The sequence below is a fragment of the Arachis hypogaea genome, chromosome 14 (assembly GCF_003086295.3).
Source record: "Arachis hypogaea cultivar Tifrunner chromosome 14, arahy.Tifrunner.gnm2.J5K5, whole genome shotgun sequence".
NCBI classification, from domain to species: domain Eukaryota; kingdom Viridiplantae; phylum Streptophyta; class Magnoliopsida; order Fabales; family Fabaceae; genus Arachis; species Arachis hypogaea.
The window spans coordinates 42,514,951-42,526,880 of record NC_092049.1 but is presented as its reverse complement, the minus strand read 5'-3'; the positions used below and the strand labels follow the sequence as shown (position 1 = coordinate 42,526,880).

General features: G+C 38.5%; 1 non-coding gene across 1 annotated transcript; it reads right to left on the bottom strand.

Moving 5' to 3' along the window:
* Positions 1-11,100: 11,100 nt before the first annotated feature.
* Positions 11,101-11,208, bottom strand: LOC112746555 (small nucleolar RNA R71). The gene has a single exon (XR_003174434.1). It is a non-coding gene; the product is annotated as a small nucleolar RNA R71 (small nucleolar RNA).
* Positions 11,209-11,930: the final 722 nt, after the last annotated feature.

Sequence of the window (11,930 nt, the reverse complement as noted above, 5' to 3'; positions counted from 1 at the left end):
TAACCTTATAATATCATTCAAGAAGTTTCTAATACTATTATAATGGTAATATTATCCTATTACCTCTCTTCTCTCATGAATCGAGTCTGGTTCATCAAACTGAGACTATTTACGAAAAACAGAATCAAAACTCCTAACCGAGACGGCTCAAAAACTAGGTTCTTCGTGACTGCGTTATCGAGCTTGCTTCAGAAAAGGTTTTAACTTAAGAATGACATAATAACAATGAGGATTGAGATACTTGATGATATATCAGAGGTTCTCCCCTTACTAATCTTCCGGAGAAATCCGTACTTTCAGAAAAGATCTCGTGTCTTCAAAAACCGGGGTTGTTACATTCTACCCTCCTAAAAGAAAATTTTGCCCTCAAAATTTTATTACCTGAGAACAGATGTGGGCAGTCAGCTTTCATTCTATCTTCCAGTTCGCAAGTGTGCTCTTCTTCTCCTCTTGGTTCCCATGCTACTTTAACTAAGCAAACAATCTTGCCTCTTAGCTGCTTATCACTCTTTCTACGATCTGAACTGGTGATGCTTGATATGTCAAATTATTTCGTAACTGTACTGTCTCTAGTTGTAAAATGTGACTCTCGTCGGGAATATATTTCTTAAGTTGCGAGACATGAAAAATATCATGAAGATTTGACAGGTATGGAGGAAGGGCTACCTGATAAGCTACTGGACCAACTCTTTTAACTATTTGGAAGGTCCTATATATCAAGGGTTAAGCTTTTTAGTCTTAAGGGCTCTACCTATTCCAGTAGTCGGGATTACTTTTAGAAAGACATGGTCTCCCTCACTAAACTCTAGGGGTCTACGTCTATTATCGGTATAGCTCTTTTGACGGCTTTGTGCTGTTTGGATCTTTTGAGGAATCCCCTTTATCTTCTCAGTAGTTTCTTGCACTAAGTCTGGACCTAAGACACTAGATTCTCAGTCATCATTCCAACACAATGTTGTCTGACATCTTCTTCCGTAGAGAGCTTTATATGGTGCCATCCCGATACTTTGTTGATAACTGTTGCTGTAGACAAACTTGATTAACGGCAAGTTTTTATCCCAACTGCCTTGGTTATCCATCACACAAGATCTCAGCATGCCTCTAATGTCTGGATTATCCACTCTGATTGTCCGTCTGTCTGAGGATGGTATGCTGTACTCATATGCAGCTCTGTTCCCAACGCTTTCTGAAAAGCTCCCCAGAATCTGGAAGTAAACCTCGAATCTCGATCTGAAACAATTGACGAAGATATTCCGTGCAATCGTATGATTTCTTGAATATATATCCATGCCAGACTTTCTAAAGTATAGTCAAATCGAATTGGAAGGAAATGCGCCAATTTTGTCAATCTGTCCACAATTATCCATATGGCATCATGTCTTGTTGAGGTTATTGGCAACCCCGTGACAAAATTCATGGTGATCTACTCCCATTTCCATTGCGGTATCTCCAAGGGTTGCAGGGTTCCTAACGGCTTCTGATGTTCCACCTTCACCTTCTGGCAGGTTAAACATTTTGAGACATAATCAGCTACTTCTTTCTTTAAGCCCGGCCACCAGAATATTTGTTTCAAATCTTGATACATCTTTGTCACTCCATGATGCATAGAGAATCTACTTTGATGAGCTTCTGCAAGAATCCTTTGTCACAAATCCCCAGAGCTAGGCACACAAATTCTGTTCTTGTATTTCCAGAGACTGCTACGATCTTGTTTTACAGCTTCTAGTTCCTCTGCTCCCATCCGTGACAGCATCATCATCATTTCTGAATCCTGTGCTTGTGCTCGCTGAATACAAATCTTGAAATCTGGTGTTATATGCAACTGTGCCAAACGAACTCCACTTGGTGCCTCAGTTATACCCAGCAAGTCCGAGAAAACTCCGAACTTCTGTAACAGTCATAGGTGGTTCCCATTGCACTACTGCTTCAATTTTTGAAGGATCCACTGCAATTCCTCCCTGTGATATAACATGCCCCAAAAATGCCACCTTCTCTGTCCATAATTCGCACTTTGATAGTTTAGCATATAACTTTCGAGTCCTCAATATCTGCAATACAGTCGTTAGATGTCCTTCATGCTCTCTTTCTATCTTCGAATAGATGAGGATATCATCTATGAAAACTACTACGAACTAATCAAGGTACGAACGGAAAATACGATTCATGTAATCCATGAAAATCGCAGGAGCATTAGTTAGTCCAAATGACATAACCATATACTCAGAGTGACCATATCGAGTTCTAAATGTACTCTTCGGTATATCTGACTCTTTCACTCGAATCTGGTGATAGCCTGATCGCAAATCAATCTTTGAGAACACAGTTGCACCTTTTAACTAATCCATCAAATTATCTATCCGTTGAAGTGGATACTTGTTCTTGATAGTGACTTTATTTAGCTGTCGGTAATCTACACAAAGTCTCATTCCATCGTCCTTCTTCTTTACCAACAATACTAGAGCTCCCCAAGGTGATGCACTAGGACGAATAAATTTCTTTTCAAGTAGCTCATCCAACTGCTTCTTCAATTCTGCAAGTTCCAGTGGTGACATCCGGTACGATGCTATGGAAATCGGTCCGGTTCCAGGTACTAGTTCAATGCTGAATTCTATCTCTTGCCGAGGAGGAAACTTAGGTATGTCCTCCGGGAAAACATCAAGAAATTCCTTCACCAATCAGATTCGTTCTAAGCTTAATTCACTGTCATTCGAGCTAGCCGCTAACAGAACGTACCCCTCACAACCACTCCCGTCTAAGGTAAGTCTTACAGAATTCAGATATAAAGTATGGGACAGAAATGGTTTAATATCTAAACTATCAGATGGAATAACAACAGTTCTTTCAAAACAATCAAGGAAAACATGATACATAGATAACCAATCTAATCCTAGAATAACTTCTAAACCACATAGAGGCAAATAGATTAGATCTTGTATAAAAGTCATATCCCTAATAGCAAATGGTACTTGCAGGCACACTAAATTGGTTAATACATTTTGGGATCCAGGTGTATGGACAATTAAATCAAAGTTTAATTCAGAGAAATCTAATCCTAACTCACGAGCCACAGTTAAAGAAATAAAAGAATACGATGCACCCGAATCATACAGTACAGTTAGAAACCAATCCTTGACATAACACTGACCTTGGATCAGGACGTCTGAGTGCATGGCATCATTAGCACTCATGGCAAATACTCGACCTTGTTGTTGGGTTTGCACTGGATTTTGAGCAAATCCTTTTGGGAAATTCCTCACCAAGTGTCCAGATTCTCCACAAGTTAAACAAGCATTCATTCTTTACAGCATCCAAATTCTCACATAGCCATAGTCATGGAGATCATAACAGCTATGAGGATAGCTGTGCCTTGCATCGATTCGTCGTTCGGAGCTCGATTAAACTATGCCTATTCACAGTCATTAAGCTCCTATCCGCACCAAATAATTAACATTAAGGTGATCAGTCTTAATATTTCAAGTAAGGCACGAACATTTCCAAAATGATCTCTCATAGACATTCATAACAAATATATCTTAAAGATACCCTAACAGCATGAGACACAGAATAGAGTATGCATTGAAGCATAGTCAGTCCATTCCCCAGTCTCTATTGGGAACAAACTACTCTGATACCAAATTGTAATGACCCAAGTTCCAGTATGCCATTGTCATACAAGAAGCCAAGTGTTACCAACATGTTCTTCCTAATTATTAACTATTAGTTAATATATGAGCCTGTTCCTTGTTAAAACGTTGCCAATTTCACGAGTAATTTTTTTTCTTAGTATCGTTGCGGTGGTAAGGTAAAATAAACAAGCATACATTGAGAGAAATAAAAGGAAGTATAAAGAAACAAAGAAACACAGCTGATAATATATATCATCTACACTATAGCAAAACATGTAGTGTTTACACAAGATCAGGTCAGTTTACATCCTCGTCAACCTACGTAGCTAATATATACACGACACTCCCAGGGCTTGGCCCATACAAAAAGCCACTAAACTAGCGCCCAGGCTAGCCTAACCACTATATAGCTCCTACCTCTCGGGTGTACTAACACAAGTGAGAGACTAACTAACTGATAATGTCAGACTAGAGTATCATCAAAAGAATGCCCCTACTGCTGTCAGACTATATCTACACATGGCCGTTCAGAAGATCGTCATGAGGCTCACCCATCTCCTCATCCTACTCTATGTCTATCTCAGGATCCTCCTCCTCTTCGTCGTACACAGCAGCTATACCCTCAGACCCACCAGAAGCACTGCTGTCACTATGTTAAAAACCATTCGCGAGAACAGTTCTGTTCGCGTAAATAGGAGCTACCCCATCGTCCGGTAGTGCCGATTCATCAGGCTATGGAAAGTAAGGAATGGGCTCAGGGAAAAGTCCCACTTTGGTGGAATCACAGGTACGTAGTCACCAACTAACTCGGGCTCATCAGGAATGATAGGCTCAGGTGCCGCCTCGTTCCAGGGTTGAGCTGGTATAGGATGTCCGGGTCCATCGGGAAAAGGATGTCCAGGTGCATTAAGGTATAACCAGGATAAGGGAAAGTCGTAGGGAGCGTCAGCATCAAAAAGCGGACTATACAAAGAATGTTGGAAGGGACGGTTTTGTAATGCGTAACGTCTCATACAAGGCTCCGCACTTAGAATGTAGTAACCATAGTAAACTGGATCCTCGTAAATGTATAGGTCTTCGACTTCATAGAATATCACGCCCATTTCCATCTGAAGGGGAAGAGAGAGAAGGGGGTAAGAACTGGAGAGTTCTTAGTAGGGCCGGGGTTATTAGTTACATTCATCTATTCGGCGTCGATTAGCAGGAGAATAATGGGATATAGCAAAGCAGTAAATAGAAGATATAGATAGATAGAGAAAGTAGAGAAAACATAAAGTAGAATACAAACAGAAAAATACAAGAAAATAAAACACATATATAGCATACACGCAAACAAACATAGAGCAATAGATCATACACACAGGAAGAAAAGCAACAGAGAATAATGTGTAGACAAGAATGATGTATGTCTAGTTCTAGTGCAGGTAATGAGCTCTTTTGTCGGTTTCTACCCGCTCCCAATGTAACCCAGCATTACCATCTGGATATGGCTCTCCTGTTGGTTATACCCCTGTCTACAGGAAATAACCCCTCTGTCACCACAGGGTCCTCTGCACGCAGGAAATAGCACATCTGCCACTGCAGGGATGTATGCCGACACACCTTCTGTATATAGGAAATAACCCCTCTGCCACTACAGAAATAGAACAGGTGGTCACGGTACTTCTGTAGTAGGAAATAACCCATCTGCCTTATAGAAATAGAATATGAATCTGTACCACAGGAAAGCGTTCTTAGTGGTCGCTGATGAGCGGATAATTTATACCCTTTTTGGCATTGTTTTTAGTATGTTTTTAGCATGTTTTTGTTAGTTTTTATTATATTTTTATTAGTTTTTATTTAAAATTCACTTTTCTGGACTTTACTATGAGTTTGTGTATTTTTCTGTGATTTCAGGTATTTACTGGCTGAAATTGAGGGACCTGAGCAAAAATCTGATTCAGAGGCTAAAAAGGACTGCAGATGCAGTTGGATTCTGACCTCCCTGCACTCGAAGTGGATTTTCTGGAGCTACAGAAACCCAATTGGTGCACTCTCAATTGCGTTGGAAAGTAGACATCCAGGGATTTCCAGAAATATATAATAGTCCATACTTTGCCCAAGATTTGATAGCCCAAACCGGCGTTCAAAGTCAGCATCAGAATTTCCAGCGTTAAACACCGAAACTGGCACCAAAGTGGGAGTTAAACGCCCAAACTGGCACAAAAGCTGGTGTTTAACTCCAGGAAAAGTCTCTACACAAAAATGCTTCAATGCTCAGCCCAAACACACACCAAGTGGGCCCGGAAGTGGATATTTATGTCATTTACTCATTTCTGTAAACCCTAGGCTACTAATTCTCTATAAATAGGACCTTTTGCTATTGTATTTTCATCTTGGAATCTGAGTCTAATCTTTGAGTAGTTCTATGCTACCTTAGATCATGTTTTGGGGCTGGCCTCATGGCCATGCCTAGACTATGTTCTTATGTATTTTCAACGGTGGAGTTTCTACACACCATAGATTAAGGTGTGGAGCTCTGCTGTACCTCGAGTATCAATGCAATTACTATTGTTCTTCTATTCAATTCAGCTTGTTCTTGTTCTAAGATATCACTTTTTCTTCAACTTGATGAATGTGATGATCCGTGACACTCATCATCATTCTCACCTATGAACGTGTGCCTGACAACCACTTCCGTTCTACCTTCGATTGAGTGTTTATCTCTTGGATTCCTTAATCAAAATCTTCGTGGTATAAGCTAGAATTGATGGCGGCATTCTTGAGAATCCGGAAGGTCTAAACCTTGTCTGTGGTATTCTGAGTAAGATTCAAGGATTGAATGACTGTGACGAGCTTCAAACTCGTGATTGTGGGGCGTTAGTGACAGACGCAAAAGAATCACTAGATTCTATTCCGACATGATCGAGAACCGACAGATGAATAGCTGTGCTGTGACAAAGTGCGTTGAACATTTTCACTGAGAGGACGGGATTGTAGCCACTGACAACGGTGATGCCCAACATACAGCTTGCCATGGAAAGGAGTAAGAACGATTTGATGAAGACAGTAGGAAAGCAGAGAGATGGGAGGGACAAAGCATCTTTATACGCTTATCTGAAATTCTCACCAATGAATTACATAAGTATCTCTATCTTTATTTTATGTTTTATTTATCTTTTAATCATTCATCATCCATAACCATTTGAATCCGCCTGACTGAGATTTACAAGATGACCATAGCTTGCTTCATACCAACAATCTCTGTGGGATCGACCCTTACTCACGTAAGGTTTATTACTTGGACGACCCAGTGCACTTGCTGGTTAGTTGTGCGAAGTTGTGATAAAGAGTTGAGATTACAATTGTGCGTACCATGTTGATGGCGCCATTGATGATCACAATTTCGCCGCACCAAGTTTTTGGCGCCGTTGCCGGGAATTGTTCAAGTTTGGACAACTGACGGTTCATCTTGTTGCTTAGATTAGGTACTTTTTCTTTTTATTTTTCGGAAAAATTTTTTCAAAAATACAAAAAGATTTTCTATTTTGTTCTTCAGAGTTTTTAAGAATGAATTCTAGAGTTTCATGATGATCTGTTGAAGTCTGGCTGGCTGTGAAGCCATGTCTAATCTTATTAGACCGAGGTTTCAACTTATCATCACAAGAGCTTGTTGATTTCTATCAATTTTGCTGTTGTTAGCAATGATCTGCTAAAGCTTAGCTGGCCATTGGCCATGTCTAGTGTTTTGGACCAGAGCTTTCATTGAAAGCTTGGCTGGTTAGTAAGCCATGTCTAATTCCTGGACCGGAGTCTTAGACTAGCATTGCAATGATTCCTGGAATTCTTATTAAAAATTTTGAATCCCTTCTATTTTCTTTTCCACTCAAGTTTCGAAAATCACAAAAAAAAAATTATAAAACCATAAAAATAAAAAATATTTTATGTTCTTGTTTGAGTCTAGTATCAATTTTTAAGTTTGGTGTCAATTGCATGTTTCTGTTCTTCTTGCATTTTTCGAATTCATGCATGTTCTTCATTAATCTTCAAGTTGTTCTTGATGATTTCCTTGCTCTGATCTTTAAATTCTCTTGTTTAGTGTGTTTTGTTGTTTCTCATATGCATTCTCAATTTGTTAGTGTCTCCTATATGAAAATTTTTTAAGTTTGGTGTCCTGCTTGCATTGTTTATTTGATCTTAGTTGCATTTTTATTGTTTCTCATCATTAAAAATCCAAAAATATTTTCAAAACTATGTCTTTTCAAGTCAATAATACAGAGAATTGAAGATTCAGAACAGTCAGCAGAGGAATCAAACAGAAAAAGCTGGGCGTTCAAAACGCCCAGTGAAGAAGGGAAACTGGCGTTTAACGCCCAAAAAGGTAGAGATTTGGGCGTTAATGCACATTTTTTTAAGTTTTCAAAATTTTTCAAAATCAAATCTTTTTCAAATCATATCTTTTCAATCATATATTTTCAAAATCAAGTTCTTTCCATTTTCAAAAATACTTGCTAACAATTAATGATTTGATTCAAAAATTTCAAGTATGTTGCCTTTTCTGCTGAGAAAGGTTTAATGTTTGAATCATATCTTTTCTAATTAGCCAAGTGATTAATTTTAAAAATCAAATCTTTTTAAAATTATTTTTCAATCATATCTTTTTGAAACCATAACTTTTCAATCATATCTTCTTAATCACATCTTTTTCAAAATTTAATTTTCAATCATATCTTTTTGAATTATAAATTCAAAATCTTTTTCAAAAAAATCACTTTATTTCTTTCCCAACTTCAAATTTCGAAAATCATTCATCAAGTTTTCAAAATTTTCTTTTAATTATTTCAAAATCTTTTTAATTTATTTTCGAAAATTCTTCCCCTCTTCTCACATCCTTCTATTTAAGGACTAACACTCCTCCATTATCAATAATTCGAATTTTATCTCTCTTGATAAGTTCGAATTCTTCTACCTCCTCCTTCTATTATTCTTTTCCTCTAACACCTCAAGGAATCTCTGTACTGTGACATAGAGGATTCCATATTTTCTTGCTCTCTTCTCTTTCATATGAGCAGGAGCAAAGAAAAAAGGCATTCTTGTTGAGGCTGATCCTGAACCTGAAAGGACCTTAAAGCGAAAGCTAAGAGAAGCTAAGGCACAACTCTCTGTAGAGGACCTAACAGAAATCTTCAAACTAGAAGAAGACATGGCAGCCGAAAACGACAACAATGCCAACAATGTAAGAAAGGTGCTTGGTGACTTTACTGCATGATCGGAAATTTTTTTGGAAGAACGAATTTCTCCAAAACACCCAAAACTAACCGGCAAGTGCACCGGGTCGCATCAAGTAATAATAACTCACGGGAGTGAGGTCGATCCCACAGGGATTGAAGGATTGAGCAATTTTAGCTTAGTGGTTGATTTAGTCAAGCGAATCAAGATTTGGTTGAGAGATTTGTTATTTGCAGAATTTAAATTGCAGAGAAAGTAAAGGGAGTGGGTAAATTGCATGAAAGTAAAGAGAACTGAAATTTAAAGTGCTGAATCTTAAAGAACAAGAAATTAAATGGCAGAAACTTAGAACGCAAGAAATGTAAATTGCAGAATCTTAAATTGCAAGAAATGTAAATGGCTTGAATTGTAAAGGGAATTGGGAATTGGATTTGTAGAGATTAAACAGGAGAAAGTAAAATTCAACAAGCAGAGAAATAGAAGATAACTTGGATTGAATCGGATCTCAAAACAGAAATGCAAATGAGATTGAAAAAGCATTAAACAGAGGATGTAAAATTGGAATTCAGATCTCAGGACCCAAGAGACTAGATAACCAAGTCTAGATCTCAGAACAATTGCAAAGGAAATGTAAATTGAAAAGAAAGTAGATGAAGAAGCAATTAACCGAAATTGAAATTCAATTAAGCAGAGAATTAAACAATATCCCAAGGTGAGATTGAAACAGAATTCCTTCAATTCTCCAACCCAAGATCCAAGATAAGTGTAATTGAAATTGAAAGCAAGAAAACTAAGAGGAAGGGAATTCAATTCTCCTTCCCCGAGACATAGAAATTAAAATTCACTCCACACCAAAAGCTCTCCGAAAACTCTCTATGAAAACTAAAAGGGAAAAGCTCCCTGCTGCAAGTATTGAAAATTCTAAAAAGGAAGCTCTCCGAAAAACTTAAATCCTATGCTATTTATACACTTTCTTCAAATGGTCTTCAAGCCTTCAATTGGGCCTTTGCTCTTGATGGAATTGGGTTAATAGAGGCCTTGGTTGATTGCTCTTGGAGTTTGGAGAAGAACCGAATTGAACCGGGTTTGGAATCATGAAAGCTTAAGTAAAAGTTTGAGTAAAAGTTTGAGGCAAACTTTTACTCCAACTTTTCACATCAGCCACCCTCTTTTGCTGATACCAACGTTGGGTCAAAAGTTTGGGGTCAAACTTTTGCTCCAACGTTGGCCTCCCCTTGCACACTCATGGCGCCAACGTTTGCCAAAAAGTTAGAGGCAAACGTTGGCGCAAACTTTTGCTCTCCAGGGTGTGTTGTTCATGCGCCAACGTTTGCCAAAAAGTTTGAGGCAAACGTTGGCGCAAACTTTTGCTCTCCAGGGTGTTGATTTGTGATGCCAAAAGTTTGCCAAAAAGTTTGAGGAAAACTTTTGCTCCAGCTTTTTGCCCAAAAGTTTGCACAAAAGTTTGAGGTAAACTTTTGGTCCAGCTTTTTGCCCAAAAGTTTGCACAAAAGTTTGAGGTAAACTTTTGGTCCAGCTTTTTGCTCCCTGGTTCATTTCCACTTATTCCAAAAGTTTGAGCTAAAGTTTGAGGCAAACTTTTGCTCAAACTTTTTGTCCTCTCTTCCTCCTAACCATTCCTTCTTGCTTCAACCTTTCTCCAAGCTTTCTTCACCTATCATTAATCAACCAAATACATCAAAGCTATGCTCAAAATCATGAGATATTCATTCTTTCATAATATGTGACAATTATAGCATAAAACCTCATGAAATAGCATGAATTCATACATGGTTGATTAAATCAAAGGAAGCATGAAAATCTACCCAATTGGCTTGCTTATGGCTCAAGAAAGTGCATAATTCAATTGAAAACAAAAGAAAAAGGCTAGTGAAACTAGGCTAAGATGACTTGTCATCACTGCACCTACTCTTGATTTCTATGGGAGAAGCATCTCAATCCCTGCCATTAGAGCAAACAACTTTGAGCTTAAGCCTCAATTAGTTTCTCTAATGCAACAGAATTGCAAGTTTCATGGACTTCCATTGGAAGATCCTCATCAGTTCTTAGCTGAATTCTTACAAATTTGTGACACTGTCAAGACCAATGGGGTTGACCCTGAGGTCTACAGACTTATGCTTTTTCCTTTTGCTGTAAGAGACAGAGCTAGGACATGGTTGGATTCACAACCTAAAGAAAGCCTGAACTCTTGGAAAAACTAGTCAATGCCTTCTTGGCAAAGTTCTTTCCACCTCAAAAATTGAGCAAGCTTAGAGTGGAAGTCCAAACCTTTAGACAGAAGGATGGTGAGTCCCTCTATGAAGCTTGGGAGAGATACAAGCAATTGATCAGAAGGTGCCCTTCTGACATGCTTTCAGAATGGAGCATCATATGAATCTTCTATGATGGTCTCTCTGAACTATCCAAGATGTCATTGGATAGCTCTGCTGGAGGATCTCTTCATTTGAAGAAGACGCCTGCAGAAGCTCAAGAACTCATTGAAATGGTTGCAAATAACCAATTCATGTACACCTCTGAAAGGAATCCTATGAATAATGGGACAAGTCAAAAGAAAGGAGTTCTTGAGATTGACACTCTAAATGCCATATTGGCTCAGAATAAAATATTGACCCAACAAGTCAATATGATTTCTCAGAGTCTGTCTGAAATGCATGCAGCAACAGGCAGTACCAAGGAAGCTTCCTCTGAAGAAGAAGCTTATGATCCTGAGAACCCAGCAATGGAAGAAGTGAATTACATAGGAGAACCCTATGGAAACACCTATAATCCTTCATGGAAAAATCATCCAAATCTCTCATGGAAGGATCAACAGAGACCTCAACAAGGTTTCAACAACAATAATGGTGGAAGAAACAGGTTTAGCAATAGCAAGCTTTTTCCATCATCTTCTCAGTAACAGACAGAGAATTCTAGGCAGAGCCACTCTGACTTAGCAACCATGGTCTCTGATCTAATTAAAACCACTCAAAGTTTCATGAATGAAACAAGGTCCTCCATTAGAAATTTGGAGGCACAAATGGGTCAGCTGAGCAAGAAAGTTACTGAACTCCCTCCTACTACTCTTCCAAGCAATAC